The sequence below is a fragment of the Tiliqua scincoides genome, chromosome 1, assembly GCF_035046505.1.
Source record: "Tiliqua scincoides isolate rTilSci1 chromosome 1, rTilSci1.hap2, whole genome shotgun sequence".
NCBI classification, from domain to species: domain Eukaryota; kingdom Metazoa; phylum Chordata; class Lepidosauria; order Squamata; family Scincidae; genus Tiliqua; species Tiliqua scincoides.
In genome coordinates, this window is record NC_089821.1 from 259,893,316 (window position 1) to 259,912,931 (window position 19,616).

Consider the following 19,616-nt stretch of genomic DNA (forward strand, 5'->3'; position numbering starts at 1 on the left):
GCAAATTTGTTCAGTCTTGTGAATTCATATATTCCTCAGGATTTTAGATTTTGTGGCAGAGTCTAAGTTTTCTTTCTCCTGCATAATACTGAGCTCATATCAACTGCTTTCCTTCCGTTTTTGACAGCCACTCAAAACCTAGGATCTCAGCTGTCAGGGTGGCTGTTTTTCTATTGCCCCACCCTGGCAAACTCCCACTCTCCTAAGGAACTTTGCCTCACCCTGTGTGTGAAAGCTTAAAAAAGCTCTAAACTTTCCCTCATTTGAATTGTTTGTTCTTTGATTTCCTATCTGATGCTCCCTCAGCACTCAACCATTTACAAGTGAATAATATTTCAAAAAAAGTCTATGAAATTATTTGTTCCAAAGATCCAAAAGATCCCAGGAGGCCTGCATGTCACATTTCAGGCTTTCAAAAGCTTGGTGTGTATTTTAGTCGTTCCTAGGCAACGACTTTCCTCTTTAAATATTGGAAACCTTAGTGCTGACATTCAAATGGACCATTTTTGCTCAGTTATTCTACTTGGAATCAAAGGAGCAAAGCGAACAGTTAAAAAAGCTGAATGGTGAAATAGTTTGGTCATGTCTGGTTTCTTCTACGTACTACAGAAAAGAATTGGTGTGTCATTTATTTACATATTTAAACTATTTCTTAGTTTTCTCTGTTAAATACAACACTCAAAGCAGCTCACAAAGGAATTTCTAAAAAGTAAAAGAGCAGCAAGCAGAACAATGAAGATACCTCAAAATGTAAAACACTGCATTTGCCAGTCAGTGTAAACAATATCAATTGCAGCATTCAGGAAAAAGCCATTAAAAGCTCCCTAAGCGGGTGGTCTTCAACAATTTCAGGCCATGATCCCAAAATTAAAAAGTGTGAGACTATTAATTATTAATAGCTGCAAAAATGACAAGTGCTTTCCTTGAAAGAAAAATTTTTTGTGGCCCAGCATCAGGGGTCACAGTGGCACAGCACAGTTGGCCTTCTCAGCAGCCACGTCGGCTGGGGAACAACCCAGTAGGCCTTGCACTGCGCTGACTGGAACTTGGCTCACTCACTCTCTCCCATTCAAATAAAACTCCAGTTGCAACCCTCAACTCACGACTCAAGGGTTGAAGAACATGGCCCTAATCATTTTAAAACCACCAGAAAACATATCCATGTTCCATGTTGGCAACCTTCAGTCTCGAAAGACTCTGGTATCACGTTCTGAATGGTGGTTCTGCAACAGTGTCCAGTGTGGCTGAAAAGGCCGATTCGGGAGTGACAATCCCTTCCACACTGGGAGCAAGTGCAGTCTGTCCCTGGTCTGTCTCCCTGGCTATGGGCCTTCCTTCTTTGCCTCTATGCCTTGGTCTGTTGGCCAAGTGTCTCTTCAAACTGGGAGAGGCCATGCTGCACAGCTTGCCTCCAAGCGGGATGCTCAGAAGCCAAGGTTTCCCATCTGGTGAGGTCCATTCCTAAGGCCTTCAGATCCCTCTTGCAGATATCCTTGTAACGCAGCTGTGGTCTACCCGTAGGGCACTTTCCCTGCACTAGTTCTCCATAGAGAAGATCCTTTGGGATCCGACCATCGCCCATTCTCACAACATGACCGAGCCAACGCAGGCGTCTCTGTTTCAGCAGTGCGTACATGCTAGGGATTCCAGCTCGTTCCAAGACTATGTTGTTTGGAACTTTGTCCTGCCAGGTAATACTGATAATGCGTTGGAGGCAGCGCATGTTCAGCTTCCTCTCCTGTCGTGTGCGAAGAGTCCATGAATCACTGCAGTAAAGAAGTGTACTCAAGACGCAAGCTCTGTAGACCTGGATCTTGGTATGTTCTGTCAGCTTCTTGTTGTTTTTGTGAGTCTGGAAAATGTGGTAGCTGCTTTACCAATGTGTTTGTTTAGCTCGGTATCGAGAGAAAGAGTGTCAGAGATTGTTGAGCCAAGGTACACAAAGTCATGGACAAAGTCATGGACATGAATCTCCAGTTCATGCGCAGAGATTGCAATGCAGGGTGGTGAATCCACATCCTGACCCATGACCTGTGTTCTCTTCATGCTGATTGTCAGTCCAAAGTCTTGGCAGGCCTTGCTAAAACGATCCATGAGCTGCTGGAGATCTTTGGCGGAGTGGGTGGTGACAGCTGCATCGACAGCAAAGAGGAAGTCACGCTGACATTTCAGCTGGGCTTTGGACTTTGCTGTCAATCTGGAGAGGTTGAAGAGCTTTCGGTTTGATCTGGTCTGGAGATAGATGCCTTCTGTTGCAGTTCCAAAGGCATGCTTCAGCAGGACAGCGAAGAAAATCCCCAACAAGGTCGGCGCAAGAACACAGCCCTGCTTCACTCTGCTTCAGTTGTCAAAGGGGTCTGATGTGGAGCCATCAAAGACTACAGTGCCCTTCATGTCCTCGTGGAAGGACCTGATGATGCTGAGGAGCCTGGGTGGACATCCGATCTTGGGGAGAATCTTGAAGAGGCCGTCCCTGCTGACCAGGTTGAAAGTCTTTGTAAGATCTATGAAGGTTATAAAGAGTGGCTGTCATTGTTCCCTGCATTTCTCCTGCAGCTGCAACATAAATGCTTCCATATTTATATAAATAATTCTAAATATCCTAGATTCTCGGGAAAGACATGATAGACAATGCCAGCCATCATTAGGTGGGCTGTGACTAACCAAATAATAATAAAACTTAAAATAAACATTATTTTAAGAAGTGTGAGAATCTGTAATATGATGGAAGCCTCACAAATGAAAATATCCGCTGTCTGTTGACCACATCACCACCTTCATATTAAATCCAGGCTGACAAAAAAAGAGCCATCAGAAGAGACTGAAATGTGCCACAAAAATGACTCTGTAACCAAGCATGACCATTCTGATGTATGACTGATATGGAGAAGCCAAAAGGAGGTGATTTGTTTTAGGAGAGGCAGACATGGACATGCGTTTAATGCATCCTTTGAGATACCAGAGGGCAAACCTTTTTCTGCTTTGGGGTAAGAGATTAGAAACAATCCTCCTGCTAAAGTTTTGTGTGACAGGCTTCTGTTAAAGGCAAAAGAACCAGGCTGGTAAAGATAGTGGCATGCCTAGTCGCAGACACACGTTAAGTTTACATACATCCAGGAAAAAATGAATGTGGACTTAACCAAGTATATTAATGATGTTATTATAATTGTCATCATAAGGCAGATCGTGGCAGAGATACTTGGCTAACATATCAGAAGTTTAAATGACTGCCACTGCAGCTGATGGCAAATATTATGCAGTTGAAACAATAAAAGTTTTTTGGGGGTAAAAGCCATGGTCTAAATTAAGCAAAGACCTAAATTTGCGTAATTTAGACCACAGTCTTAACCCCAAAAAACTTCTATTGTTTCATTGTGGATGCCAGCTGTGATGGCCTTAGTATGAATTCTGCAGTGTCTTTGCCACCACCAAATAGTCATGTGAATGAATGTTTTATCTTGAAATCTGGTTTGCTTCCTTTTTATAGCTATGGTCAGAGAATGCTGCCAAGGATTCCTTTATATTTATATCAATGAATTGTTCTGTGTCTTTGCGGCAATTCTTAGAAAACTCAAAAGCTACAGCTGCCAAAAGTACAGAACTGTACCAGCCCCATTATATCCCAAGCAAGCTCTCTCTGCATGGTATCACACCTTTCAACACCTGCAACTACACTTATGGTTTTATCTCAGTTAGAAAACAGGCGAAGCACAGCTAACAGCTTTTGCTGATGGTGACACTGGGCAGTTGCTCTTGATCTGTTAAGTCTAAACAGCTGCAGAGGTGAATTGCCTGTTTCCAAGCTGTCCCATAAGAACATGAAGACCAAATCTTTTGAGTAATTGTTTTCCCTGGTTTTCTATGCTCCTTTTGTGTTTTGACTGTTGTTGCAATGCCAGTTCTGGACACTGGGACATCTTCTGTTGATAAAAGGAATTTCAAAAAACATCTCCTTAATGGTGTCATCTGGAAAGGGACATGGGCTAGCACAAGTCACTTGCACCAACCCAGGAGTGTCACAAAGGTGCCAAAAAGACTTCCTTGTGAGCCAGGTAAACCAGCGCAAGGACATGCACTGCCCTCAACACTCCAGATCCAGCAAAGGACTTGGTGAGTTCATGCTGGATTAGGGAGGCTGGCACAGGGGGTTGGAGGGGGTGGCAGGAGGGTAGAACAGTGGAGTTTTGAGGTGGAGGAGTATGAGCCAGTGGGCAGACTGGGCCGGGGGGGGGGGAATTGGCCCTGGCAACCTAGGCCGGATCCTATTCCCAATTCCTGGCCCAGTTGGCCTTTCATGGGCCGCTCGGATTTGTACCAGTGATTTTACTGGTGCAGATCTGAGTTACCCCATAGGGCTGGCTGATACATGACACAGGGTAATGAGATAAATATCCCCTTACTCCAAGTTTTGCCACACCCACCTCTTTACCTGTGTTGAATATAGCACAGACCAGTCGGCCTGCCTATTGCAGCGCAGGTTAGGGGTTGCCCAAATCATTAGATTGGGAGAGAAAATTGACTTGCACGTGAAAGGCCCCCCCCCCCCCAGGCTCCAAAAAGAGAGCAACAAAACCAGTCAGGAGTTGAAGGGACTGGGGGGGGGGGATAAAACCATCTTAAACTCAGAATAAATATCCATGTGAGATCAATACTTGTGACCATCCCAAATCAGAGATGAAATTAATTTGAAATGCACCAGAATTTCAGAATTAAAACTTGATTTTTGGACTATTAGACCTTTTTCACATTTTGCCTTTTCTGTACCACCTGCGAACTAAACATTTTCCAAAAAATGTTCTAGAAATTCTAGTTGAAGTCATCTGAACTCTCGTGCTATGATCAATTTTACCAGGAGGCATTGTGGCAAGTGCTTCTGCTGTTGGCACTTCCTCCACAAATAGAAGCTTCCTCTTTGAATGGAAGAAGCATCCCACTTTTGAATGGAAGTGGGAATGGGAAGCATCCCACTTTTGCAAGAACCTCTTACTCTTCTGCAAGCACTCCCTTCTTTGCCTACCGAACAGACTTGTTGCCATTGCCAGTGTTCTAACATAGAATGTTAGTCGTCTGCAGCTCCATTAGCAGCACTGGAAAAGGAACAGAGCACATGGCATCCATTTGGGTATGTAATTTCTTATTTACACAGGTGTACACATGCAGAATACACTTTCCATATGCCCCCTGACTGCATCAGAGGAAAATAATTATATGCTTTGTTTTAAATGAAAATAGCTATATCTAACAATATCCATAATTAGTAATATTGGAAAAAAATAAGACCATCAGTTCCCATTTTTGCTAGAACGTTTGTGTGAGAACTTCCTCCCACAATTCATGTTTTTATGTTTGCGCAGATCAGTGAACCCGAGAAGTGGCACTCTGTGTTTATTTATGGTGCGAGGACATCCTAGGCTCTCATCAACTTCTAGTTCAGGGCTCCCTAAGAGCCTGCGCATCACCACACTCCACCCCCAACTTTATTCCTATCGCTTACCTGATGTGGGGCAAGAGTGGAACAGCAGGAAGAAGGGGGAGGCCCTCTGGATCACTTCACCCTCTCACCTACAGGGGCTGCACTGGGGATGGAGCAAGAGCAGGACAGTGTTGGTGATCCAGCAGGATGGCAGGCTGGTGGATATCCCTTCTATCCTAGTCTTACTTCCAGGCCCACTGCACACTGGCCCAGATATAGTGGCCTCTGAGATAGGAAAGAAAATGGAAGGGCTGAGCAGGAGCATCTCCTTCCTGGCCCAAACACCAACTAAAAGTTTCCAAGCAGCAAAAGTCTTGCCACTTTGGAATATCCCTGGCTGCATTGACCTCTGGACTGAAGGAGGGATGAGGAAGTATCCTAGCAGGTACTTCTACCTTCCTCCCCCAGAGGTCAATAGAAATCTATCACAAGTCCATGTGTGATAAGTAGGGTCATAAAAATCTACAGTCAACATGCAACTCTAGATTTCCAGGCTTGGGGACTCAGAAGTTGACTGTGGGCCTCAGGGGCATGAGGGCCCTTGAGCTGGCTAGCCCCTTACACCTCTTTCCATGCACCCTCAGGGCTGAGGTGTCAGCCCTTTCCGCATACTCACCAAATTATAATTCCAAGGATTCTGACACCTAGCCCCTGACACGTCTTTCCATGCACTGTCCCAATGAAAAATGGCCCCACGTATTGCAGACCATCTGCATTGTTTCCTGCCCGTTATCAGTCTAGCATACGGCCCCTCTCTACTGTGGCGGAGTGCAAGCTAGTACCAGGAGGATAGGAGAATAAACAGAAGAGAAAATTCTTCAGCTTTGATATTCAATTCCACTTGAGGCACAAACCTTGAAACACAAGCATGGGTTCCAGCTGAACTGCCCACCCATACTGAAAATGTCAGCTATAAAGGGAAAGAAAACTCCTGGTCATGAATGTTAAATTGAATGCTCAAGTATTCTAAATCCTTGAAGGTATTTGTACATTTTCAATTCTAAACTTTTAAAGTTGTTTTCTTTTGTAGGGGGGCACGGAGTATCTTGGCCTTCAAACAATCTATGCTTGCCAAAAGTGGCAATACTAATCATTAACTAAAAAAAAGAAAGAAAGTACTTTGGCAGATCCATCCATTTCAAACTCAGTCATGGTTAAAAAAAAAAACCATGACAGAAACCTCTGTGTAGAACATGCTTAGCCCCTAGTTTGTGATGGGCAATGGACAGTCATTGAATGGAGATCACACAAACCACGGGCACAATCATCCATAAGGAGAAACATTTTGTTTTGTTGCTCCTGATGCACTTATTTTTATGTGCTGCTCTGTTATCTGGTTGTTTGAATATGCTGTAATTAAGTATGTCACTATGTTTTTGTAAAGATCATAGTTGGTCCCTTGATATGATAAATTTTATGAAACAGCAGGAACGATGGCTGGAGGGATGGTGGAAGAAAACGCAGGATGAATCCAACAGATCACAGGTCTGAGATTGTGTTACAGTATACTTCATAGTGATGATGGCAGTGGAACTGTTTTTTATCTGTGTTGGGGGACGATACACTTCAACTCCTCAGTCAAACACCCCTCACCATGAGGAACCATCTCTGTGTAAATGCCACTTTCTACATTTCAAGTTTTACTTGGCGCTTTTCTTAAACAGCTGTCCCACTGTCAAATTGGCAAGAGCGGTGAGAGCTGAAGCCAACAAGAGCTAAATTAACAAACCTGAAGTGAAATGAAGAATGGGAAAGTGAAATGAACATGCCCTTTGACAAGATGACAGCTAATTACCCTGTCTCAGAAGTAACCAAAGCAGGCAGAATCCAAAAACAGCCACAGAAAAGGAAGGAATGGTGCTCTTTTAAAAATTTATTTTATTTTTGACTGCTGAGGGAAAACACACAGCCTTTAAACAGCAGATAGTAATCACCCAAGATCACAAAGTGGTGGAGAACACTATCATGTCTTCTCTCAATGTAACCACAAAGGTCCGTACGGTTGTCTCCAGCCACATGGTTGTGTTATTCACATTCCAACCCCTGTAGAATGGGGCAGCGGTGGACCTCCCCAGCTCCATGCCCCAGGGCAAAGGTCTGCAATGGCACCCCCCCCCCACAGGCTGTCACTGCCCCCCTGCATGAAAATCTGCCCCCACTTACCTGAGGCTTACAAAACCTCATACAACCCAGGGCTGTGGCGGGGAAGCCTCTCTGAGGTTCCCTGACACTGTAAAGTGTGCTTCCGGGAGAGCTTCCGCGAGGTCCTACAACCTCACGCCTGGGGCATCGGACTTAATGGCAGGTCCGCAACTGGAATGGGGTCACACCATAGTAAAACAGGTCCCATGCTGCTGAGCTTGTATAGAAGAAGTATCCTGTTCACATAACTAATGGATGGTGGGGTCATATATGTGGGAAAATACACCTTTATACCCAGTTTATGTACTGGGTATAAAACCGAGCAGTCACAGCAGTGCATAATAAGAACATGCTTTTGAATTCTTTTCTCTGAAGACAACTACTGACTAAAATGGGAGCAGAGCTGGAACAATAATGTTAGCAATATGCTTCTTCTGTACCCAGTAACAGAGAAATTTGAAGCCAATCCAACATGCAACCATGTTTCCCAACCAAGGGCCAGTCTTCAAGAGCAGAGAAAGGAGTAACTGTGGTATAGCAACTAGAGCTATGGACATATGGCATTATTTAAATGACAAATTTAGGTCTGTTTCATATAACTTTAACTGCCATGGCTTCCCCAAAGAATCCTTGGAATTATAATTTGGTGAGTATGCAGAGCAGTCTCCCAGAACTTCCATGGGAAGAAGAAATGACCACTAAACATGTTTAACAGCCCAATCCTATGCATGTCGACTCAGAAGTAAGCCTCATGGAGTTGAATGAACTTATTTGCAGGTATGTGTGCATGGATTGCAGCTTAACAGCCCAATCTATGCGGGTCTACTCAGAAGTAAGTTTCATTGTGTTCAATGAGGCCTACTCCCAGGAAAGTATGCATAGGATTGCAGCCTAAATCTGTAGTGTAAATAGTAGAAGCATGGGAGTGCCCATTGGGCTCAAATCCCCATTCAGTCACAATGCTCACCCACATAGCCTGGGAGAAGTCACTGACTGCCCGGGTTGCCCCAGTTCAAATCCAACACCACACTAGCCGTCAAAGACAACTTTCCAAATGGAAATGACAAGTTTGCAAATTTGATCCATGCCAGAGTGAGATGAGCCTGCTCCTTAAAACGTCTCTCCTTTCTTGGTTGCATCCCATTTTTCCTGATGCTCATGCATAAGGTATCTAATTTCTTTATTCATGGGTTTCATACCACATTCCCATTTCAAAGTAGTCATTGATCCCTTGGAGCTGGTACTATTACCAGATGTGCAGGTTGTCTCATTTGATCTCCTGCATTATTCCATCAAAATGCTCAAGAATCTTAATTGTAGCCTCTTCTAAGCCATCGTGGCACGACCAGCCTGAAATTTCAACATATCAAATGAAGAAATAACAACTGTGGTTTACTCACACCTCTTAAAAAAAAATACTTTGGACTTCAGAAAGACCAAGCAAGAGAATAACTCTAAGAAACTGTACGGAGTTCCTCTATAATACTCAGACAGGCACTGCTATCATCAGCAACAATTGTAAACCACCCCCTTCGAAGTGTTGCCAGAATTTCTTCTATATTCCCAAAACCCTTCAGCATCTCTGAATTTAGCTGGATCTTTTTCTAAGAGAATGTTTTGATCAGCTCTAGTGCCAACCCTAATTTTTAAATAAGTAGCTGAATGACTTAGGAGGGTGTAATCCCAGCCGAAGAGTGTCTGTTGCACTGGCCTAAGAGTGTCCAAAAAGGCACCATAAGGCATTTCTGGAATGACTCAAGAGAAGAGAGGCCAGCACACGGACATGCACCTATGCAGGCTCCCGAGGCTCTGCAGAGTTGGCGGAGGGGTAGGTACACACTGGCCTTTCCAGGCAGGCATGGGGGTCTGGGGAAGTGGGGGGAGGGATGAACAGAGGCATTCTAGGACAGGCGTGTGGGTGAGCTGCAGCTGCATAGGAGATGGAGTCAGGATCCACTTGGAGCCCAGTCCCAGGCAACCTGGAGCGACTCCAGGCTGCTCAGGTCTGCGCCACCTCTTCCCCTTGCCCTCGACTGAGCTGTGGGTGACCCCAACCCTGCTTTGGATGTGAGGCAGGACATTGAGGCAGGACATTCAGATCTTGCTACAAAATGTGAAGCATGAAGTAAGGGAATTAGAGATGCACACCGGTCCAGGGTGTATTCTGCTTTCTTGATTCTTGCTACATTGATTAAGTACATACTTTGGCCCTCTGTAATTTTTTTTTGGCAATCAAGGGAGGGAAGGGTATTCAAATCTTTCTCATTGCTCCTTGTTCCAGTATAAATGCTGTTCCAAAGCTGCTTTCACCCCTGGGAAGGAAACTTCCATGAATATCACCAATTGAAGCTTCCCTCCTCAAACTATTAGCAACTTTGGGGAGCAGGGAAAATAAATTTCCATTAAATAATAATTAAAAAAAAAAAACAGAGGTTCAAACTACATGTTTAATGTAATGTTTCATTTGGCCTTAGGACTGCATAGATCCTTTTGAGGTCTGTTCCCAATCTAGAGCAAATGCATTGTAGTATAATTCCACTGAAATGATTGAGACAGCTTAATCATGACAAACTTAAGCTCTATTGATTTCTATGGGATTTAATCATGATCTACATTCCCTGAATGTCTCTAAAAGGCCTATGGGTTTTAAGGATTCTGCAGGATAGTGTCAGTAAGACAAAAGGGGGGGGGTATGATTTAGCACATGATCAAAACTTTCTGAATTTCAATTCTTCGTGAGTCCTTCTAAATAATTTCCCCTATATAGGCAATCTAGGACCTCTTCAGGCTAATTTTTTGCAGAGGTAGCTCCAGAATTGGTACGTATAAAAACTCAACCAGTGCTACCCCCCAGCATGTATCAATGTTGTTATTATAGTGCAAGTAAAAGTAGAAAGGTTTGTCTTTCTATCACAGATCACATCATCTTATAATGGGGTTTGTTCAGGACTGAAGACAGCGGGGCTTTGCCTATATACTGCAAAAAGACTTCTTATTTCAGACTTCTAGCCAACACTTCTTTCGTGTAGCATTCATGATGATGAAAGTTAAGATTTGATTAGAACCTCCAAAACTAAAGACCTGTTTACAAGTGTGGTTGAATAGCTAGTCTGATGGGGAATCCATCCTTCATCTAATATGGATTGCTTTGAAGAACTACATTAAAAGCATATTACACTTCTTCGTGGAGTTTAGTTGGAAAAGGAAAATTCTCTAACAGATTTAGATAGACAAATTCAAAGTAATAATGACTTCTGCAGTAATTTATGCACAAGACCCTAGGATTACAATTGATGTTTGAAGAGGCTTTCTATTAAAAGTAATGGTCTATGGTGCTTGCCTGTATGCTGTATGTGTATGTACATATGTCTGTGTACAGGTGGAGAGAGTGCGACAGGAAAGACATTCCATCCATTGAACTCTGGGCCAACCCTTTCCTGTACATGTACTGTGGAATGGCACAGAATTTAATCCTTACTATTATTAATCTTTACCTTACCTTAATTATTAATCCTCACTTCTGGAGGAAACGTTCATCACAGGTTACAAGTCATGGTAGGTATGTGCAAGCTCCTGGTTATAGAGGTAGGCTACCTCAGATTGCCAGATGCAAGGGAAGGCACCAGGATACAGGCTGTGTCTTGTTGTCCTGTCTTGAAGCATTTGGTGGGCCACTGTGAGATACAGGAAGCTGGACTAGATGGACCTTTGGCCTGATCCAGCGGGGTGATTCTTATGTTCTTACTGTTAAGGAAAGTTAATATTTTCAATTATTTAAATTAATCCTTACTATTATTTCTCTCAGAGTTCTTTGAAAAGGCTTAGGCAGTGGTTCCTAAACTGTGAGGCATGGCTTACCAGGGAGCTGCAGAAACCAGCCAGGGGAGCCACGGAGTCCTTGTGAAAAACCCAGAGATGTGCTGGAGTCATGGCGCCTGAGTCACAAGTCAGGTTGCCAGTCATCAAACCCCTGACTCTGCTCGTGAGTCATAATGGGTGGCTGTCACAATTCGGCCTAAGCCATTTGAAAAGTCATTTTGACTTGTCTTTACGAGAAACTAGTTTCGGCATGAGTCAGGTGTAACTCCTCCCACTGTGCCTGCTGCTACAATGCTTCTGATTGCCGACTTCCAGATCCCACTATGGGCATACTGTCTGCGCATGAAGGATTCCCCTATGCTCAATAAAGCCTTGTTTTACGGCCCCCCCTTCTGTCATCTACACATGATGAGCTATTAAGGAAGAACAGTGTACATTTCCGATATCCTTTCTGCCTTCCTTCTCTACCTGATACTTCATCAAGAACCATCTTGTCCCATAAGAACCTGCCGAAGCTTTGATCAGATTATGGTTTGCTTTGTTGCTCCTGATGCATTTATTTTTATGTGCTGCTCTGTTATCTGGTGGTTTGAATATATTGTAATTAAATATGTCGCTTTATAGCTGTTTTTGTAAGGAAACTAGTTGGTTCCTTGATAGGATAAATTTTATGAAACAGCAGGAATGATGGCTGGAGCTATGGTGGAAGAAAACTCAGGATGAATCAACAGATCACAGGTTTGAGATTCTGTTACAGCATGCTTCATAATGAGGATGGCAGTGAAACCGTTTTTTATCTGCCACCATTGCATCAGTAAAAGGTCACCTAGCAAAATTGTTCCAAGTAGTCCAGGAGATTATTACATCTGACCTCGGCCACATGATGAAAGTAATGACTGCTCAGTCTCCTACTGTGACACATTTGCAAGATAGTTTGATGACAGAGTATCTTGAATCTGGTTGGACTTGGGTGCCTCCTTGAATACAGTGTCTGTGAGGTCCCCAATGTATCCTTGGCATCTTATTTTAATTGCTTGAATGAGCTTCAGCTACAACCTAACAATGTGGGCAGGACTCTTCAAGTTGTACAGCTGGTCATCTGTATCCAGCATCTTAGCCCCTCGTACACAGTTGGGGAAGGAGAGATGCACTGATATAATTAAATCTATTACATATTTGAAGGAAAGGACCCAGTCAGCTCCTCCCTTAAAAGAGGCTGTGGTGATGGTGCTCCTGAAGAATGTCACTTGGCCCAACTGATCTGAGCAAACTCTAACTTCCTTTTCTTGAGCAAGGTATGGAGCAGGTGGTGGCCACTTACCTCCAAACAGGTGATACTAATTGTCTGGATTTCAGGTCTAGATATGGGACAAAACTGCAACTAGAATGCATACATATCCCACAAAGGGATCATTGGTCCTCCAGTTGCCAATATGTACTGAGCATTCACCTAATAATATAGGTGCAGTTCCCTATGGAGCTGGGAGGGGTGGGGGTGAGAAATAAGGTCTTCTCAATAGTGGCACCAACTTTATGGAACACCCTTCTTCTCATTTTATGAACTGTTCTTCCTTAGAGGGTTTCTGGTGAGGCCTCAAACTATTTCTCTTCAGACTGGCTTTCTGAGTTTATGGCTGTTTAAATACTGGTCATACTGCAGGTTTTTATATGGGTGTTTTTCATTTCTGATAGGATTTTATAGGCTTTGTCCTTTTATTAAGAGGTGACTGCTGCTGGCATGTGTTTTATTTATGATATTTTAAGGATGTTTGAATGTTTATACCTATGAATTGTTTCAAGCTTGGTCATTTTATGATTCTATAAGCCGCTTTGAGTGCCCTTTGGTGAGAAAAGAGGGATATAAAATGAGTAAATGCATAAATAATAATGGATCTTAAGGGCAAACATATCTGTCTTCTTAGCATAGTTTTGTTGGGCCTGAAACTAGAGCACAAGTTTGGAAATACTAACTGAATTTTGAAATTTTCAGTGTAAACTATCAAGTAGTGTTACAAATATATGCATTTAGAACAGCTAAATATGAAAGTGTTGCTTCCAGATACTTCCATACTTCAATAATTCCTTGGCAGGACATACCTCTATACTCCATGGAAATGGTTTGTTCATATGACTTTTTCAATACTATATGATGAAATCCTTGTTTATTTAATGTAAAACAAATGTATGTATTTTTTTTTTTCCAATGTACTCTGTTTCTGCTAAAGGACAACAAGGCCTGAATTCAGCACTAAACAATTCCAGTGCATACCATCATGAATCTCAATAAATTCTGCAAATTGATCACATTTTCCATACATTTAGGGCCCAATCCTATCCAACTTTCTGGTGTCAATGAAGCCACAATGCAGGCAACAAATATTCCCTTATTTGAGGAGACCTCCATAACTGCCCCACCCCACCAAATATATATATATATGAGGAAAAGAAATTCTCACTCAGATACTAAAATTTTGAATTTACATAAATGACCTGGAGACAGGGTTGAGCAGTGAAGTGGCTAAGTTTGCAGATGACACCAAACTTTTCCGAGTGGTAAAGACCAGAAGTGATTGTGAGGAGCTCCAGAAGGATCTCTCCAGACTGGCAGAATGGGCAGCAAAATGGCAGATGCGCTTCAATGTCAGTAAGTGTAAAGTCATGCACATTGGGGCAAAAAATCAAAACTTTAGATATAGGCTGATGGGTTCTGAGCTGTCTGTGACAGATCAGGAGAGAGATCTTGGGGTGGTGGTGGACAGGTTGATGAAAGTGTCGACCCAATGTGCGGCGGCAGTGAAGAAGGCCAATTCTATGCTTGGGATCATTAGGAAGGGTATTGAGAACAAAACGGCTAGTATTATAATGCCGTTGTACAAATCTATGGTAAGGCCACACCTGGAGTATTGTGTCCAGTTCTGGTCGCCGCATCTCAAAAAAGACATAGTGGAAATGGAAAAGGTGCAAAAGAGAGCGACTAAGATGATTACGGGGCTGGGGCACCTTCCTTATGAGGAAAGGATATGGCGTTTGGGCCTCTTCAGCCTAGAAAAGAGACGCTTGAGGGGGGACATGATTGAGACATACAAAATTATGCAGGGAATGGACAGAGTGGATAGGGAGATGCTCTTTACACTCTCACATAATACCAGAAGCAGGGGACATCCACTAAAATTGAGTGTTGGGCGGGTTAGGACAGACAAAAGAAAATATTTCTTTACTCAGCGTGTGGTCGGTCTGTGGAACTCCTTGCCACAGGATGTGGTGATGGCGTCTAGCCTAGACGCCTTTAAAAGGGGATTGGACAAGTTTCTGGAGGAAAAATCCATTATGGGGTACAAGCCATGATGTGTATGCGCAACCTCCTGATTTTAGAAATGGGTTATGTCAGAATGCCAGATGCAGGGGAGGGCACCAGGATGAGGTCTCTTGTTATCTGGTGTGCTCCCTGGGGCATTTGGTGGGCCGCTGTGAGATACAGGAAGCTGGACTAGATGGGCCTATGGCCTGATCCAGTGGGGCTGTTCTTATGTTCTTATGTACATAGTTACAGAATACACAATTAAATTGTACACAAATTTTACAATTATGTCCTTGTAAAAATATAGTATGGAAATACATCATGGATGTTTTTTTTGGATGGGTTACAACACTTTAATTTCAACTTTAAAGAGTAACATGTAAACTAGAAATAGTACATCCATCTCCTTTCAAATACTAAAATTCCTCAGTTGCGAGTGCAAGCTAGTCTTCCAGGATCTGATAAAAGGGATTATTCTTCCTGATACTGAATCAATCAATAAACTAGTATTTTTTTCTCAATGTACCAATATGGTCAATTAAGGGCTCAATCTTGAATGCTCAGTGCCAGCCCTCCATCGGTGCTGAGTGTCACAAACATGCCATAAGGCACACCCGTGACACTCAGCATCGGATCACCACTGGTGCCGGCTCAGCGCCCACCCACTCTGAGCCAGCATCAGCTGGAGGCACATTGCATGCTGCCCTGAGCAAGGCACGAGCTCTGGGCGGCAGAGAGGTGAGTTGGGGCAGGGAGAAGGCAGGGCAGGGGAAGGGTCAGAACCAGCAGAGTAAAACTCTACCGAATCCAGACCCCTGCATCATGCCTCCTGGCCTGACACAGGACCTCTCAGCTCTGCATCAGCTAAATAGCTGGCACTGACTTGAGTAGCCCTATTGTGGGGCCTGCTCCCTTACCTGGGGACAAATGTCCCCTTCCTCTGAGGAGCCAACAGCAGCTACTTGGCATGCTCAGAATGCAGCAGTTGCCATTTTGGCACCACTGCTCCTCTGGGCACCGGGCATTTCATGATTGGGCTATAAATGTAGAACAAACCCTGGGATGCAGAGTGCTCCTCATTTGAATTCTTAAATTGTAGATTGATGTCTGGACCTCAAAATGCACTTTTAGAATTTTGAATATTCACCAGATTTCCCATTTATGTCCTATTTTGTCTAGGTATCCTATCATAGTTGAAATGATTGTGTGCCCAATCCTATCCAACTCTCAGCACTGGTGCAGCCACAATGCAGCCCTGAGGTAAGGGAACCAATGTTCCCATCCCTTGAGGAGGCCTCTGTGACTGCCTCCCCACCACAGGATGCAGCGCACCCCTCATTGGTACGGCTGCACCAGCACTGGAAAACTGCATAGCATTGGGCCCTGTATCAGTTAAATTTACCTTCTTTATCCTGTCTTTCAAATGGAGGTACAAATGACTCCCAGGTGTGTGTTAAGTATCATGGCATGTGAATTTTGCTGCTAGATCAAATATTCATAAAATGGATTTCAAACTAGAATTGATTGCGTTTTGTTGTTGTTGTTGTTGCCTGATCTTGGTGCATATATACATATCTTAGAGCTAATTGACACAATCATTGGGGTTTGTGTGGAAATGTAATTCAAAGAATAACAGTAGCACCTGATTGGCTGAACGTGGTTAAAGGACATGTGAGGTCATGACATGTGCATATCCCAGCCAGTCCCCTCCCTTGTGGGAAGATTTGTGGCACTTTCTTTAATTGTGTCTGTAGGGCAGTATCCAAAGGGAGGGGTATGTATATTCTTTATTTTGTTGGGCCAGTCAGGTGCTAAGAGTCTGACCCATCCCAGTACTCATGTGCAGAGTAATCTTGCAAAAGGCAATGTTCAGGGACAGCAGGATGGAATAGCCACCACTCTCCAGCACAGATACATCTGGTTATATTTAAAAATGCTCTAAAAATGAGCTTCTTTTGTTTATTTTTGTGTGTATTTATTTATTGCAATGTATTTACAGTAGAAGCCTTTAGATTTGTGTCAGTATTCCTGCCCTCTGTCAAACTTGAATTGATGTCCTTGGGGTTGGGGCAAAGTTACCATATTATCAGCCCCATACCAGGCTGTCCTGGTGCCAGGTTATAGCAGGCAGCCATGCCAATGGAGCACGCACTGCATGCTAAGGTGGGGAGAGCAACTGAGGCAGCTTGAAGGAGGTACTTTTCATTACTTCCTATTAGGTGGCCAAACATTTAGGGTCTCCTTGGACCTCCTATGCTGGCACATATCTGAAGGGATCCAGGGTGCATGCCCCCTCCTGCCCTCGACATGCTCCCAAGTGCCTCCCCCTCCCTTCCCAGTTACTCTCCCTGCCCTCCCCCTCCCCCCTACAAACCACCCCCACACCATTCCATCTGCCCTGACACTCTCCACAGCAGCGAGGATCCACCACTGCAAACGCCTTGTGGAAGTGGCCTTAAATGGCCCGGCAGTGGTGTCACAGGGTTTGCTCCATTGCAGGGTCATCTGTGCCAGCAGGACCTTAGCCCCACTGACGTAAAAGGCCATAGGAAATATTCGAATCCTAGCATTTTTTCAGGGATGAGTATTATTATTAATTAATAGTATTTATATACCGCTTTTCAACTAAAAGTTCACAAAGCGGTTTACAGAGAAAAATCAAATAACTAAATGGCTCCCTGTCCCAAAAGGGCTCACAATCTAAAAAGATGTAAAGGAATACCAGCAGACAGCCACTAGAACAGACACTGCTGGGGTGAGGTGGGCCAGTTACTCTCCCCCTGCTAAAAAAAAGGAGCACCCACTTGAAAAAGTGCCTCTTACCCAATTAGCAGGGGTTATCTTACCATATTATGTATCTTACCATATTATGGTGCTTTCAACATACAAAAAAGGGAGAGAAGCAGACACGTCCCAGTGAATTGTGTGCATCAGCCTTTGGATTTCTTCTTTGGATCAGTTTTCGAGGAGATTGTTTTTCTTTTTCTTTTTTGAGAGTTTGTGAAGATTATTGCAGCCCTCCAGGAATCGAGGAACGCATGAGATAATGCATTGACCATACATCCCGGCCTGTAGCTTCCTTCCAAGTGATATTTCCGGAATGGAAAGTTATCAGCTCCACTGTATGACAAGTCTGTAACCCTAGCTCCTCCCTCAACTGTAACTCTCTAATGCCAGAGTGAACCCAGTGTGGAATAGCAAGGCCTGCTGGAGTATCATCTTTAAATGTGGAGTGTGAAACAGTTGGAAGGCCTGGTTTTAAAAGTGTAACTCGAAACACTAGAAACCAGAACTCACAGTGGGGCTTAGCAACAAAATCAACAATATAGAGCCAGTTTATGACACGCGATCACCCGAGCAGAAACAAGGTTGCTTAAATATAGACTCGTAGGTATTAGAATATTTCTGAGAAGTACACATCAAGCCTGAGACAGATGCTGCTAATAAGTCGAGAGCTTTAGACATTTATTTTTACATTTAAATGCTTAGCTATATTTATCTGAAAGATTTACCACCGCATTCTTGACATATAGGTATGCTAGTCACTTTCCGCTGTCTAGACTGAACAATATATAAAACCAGAGAAGATAAGAGCTTTGAAAGGGGAAGCGAGGAGAGAGAGATATGGAAAACCACTTTAGGACTCTTCCTCAACAGCATGGTAGCAGATGATGTGATCTTACTCTGTTTTGACTTTCAACAGCTTTCTCTTTTCGGGCATATAGGTGCCGATACACGCATAAGGCCTGGCAAGCTGAAGCTAGATGAGGTACACGTTTCAGTTTGTCATAGGCTTTAGGTTCTGTAAAAGACAGATGTTTAGAAACTGGGAGGCAGTATTCTAGAGCTCTCATTGCTGAGCTCTCATTGTTCGTGGTATGAATGCTGTGAAGATTAGATTACTGTAATGTTCTCTGCCCTGGAAGGTGTTTCAGGAACTTCAAATGATACATAGTGTTGAGTGTATATGTATACACAGTATACATAGTATACTGATGGTAGCTGAAAGTCTGCACAGTCACAACTATTTTGAAATAATTGTATTGATTACAAGATTGTGTCCAAGACGAATGTAAATTGTTAGCATTGATCTATAAAATCCTAAATAGTCTGAGCACTGGTTACTTAATAGGGTTCACAACAAAATTTCAAAACAGTGCAATTCAAGGTGATTTTCAGAGTTTCTCTGAAGAACAGAAATCTGGAAATCGTCAAAGAAAGCCTGAGCAAGGTTCTGTAAGTCAAGCGCACTTTCTCAACATCATTAGCTCCATCTTCTAAAAATCTGAGGTCAGAAAGTGAAACCCTGCTTTGTTTCATATTATGTGGGAGCCATATGAACTTCCATGAGTAGCAGGGCCTTTTTGGTGGTAACTGCAGAATTCTGGAATGCCCTGCCACAGGTTGTTTGGTCAGAACCTTCTCTTATGATGTGTGAGAAGCAGGTTAAAACTGTCTTATTCTGCTATTCCTTTGGCTTCCAGAGACACTGAGGCACTCAGCTATTTTTTTCTGCATGGGAACTGTGTCTGCTTCTCATTGGTTTGGGTTCTGCAGGGCAAGGGTTCCTGAGTTGTTGAATTCTTCATTTTCACCCTGAAGACCTAATGGGCTTATAGGCTTCTACCTCATTTTTATCCTGTGCCACTGCAATGACCACCTCCCTGTGATTCTTGAGGCAGTATCAGAGTCATTTCATGAGGGCTTATCGCATTTTTGCTTCTGAGTCCCAAATGCTCTTGCTTACACCCAGATTCCCTTTTAAAGGTGGCAGGAAACCCATCTTCTGCCCACAGATTGCTCCTGCCCAATTAGCCCCCATGGAATGGCTTGGGGCCAGGCCAACTGGATCACACACCTTTACAGTGAGGACTAGGGCTTTGG

At 43.5% G+C, this 19,616-nt stretch overlaps 1 long non-coding RNA gene across 1 annotated transcript; it reads right to left on the reverse strand.

The window, feature by feature from the left end:
- Positions 1-670: 670 nt before the first annotated feature.
- Positions 671-17,805, reverse strand: LOC136636617 (uncharacterized). Its single transcript, XR_010793534.1, has 3 exons — positions 17,596-17,805; positions 11,115-11,359; positions 671-2,504 (listed from the first exon to the last, which is right to left on the reverse strand). It is a non-coding gene; the product is annotated as an uncharacterized lncRNA (long non-coding RNA).
- Between the last annotated feature and the right edge of the window lie 1,811 nt (positions 17,806-19,616).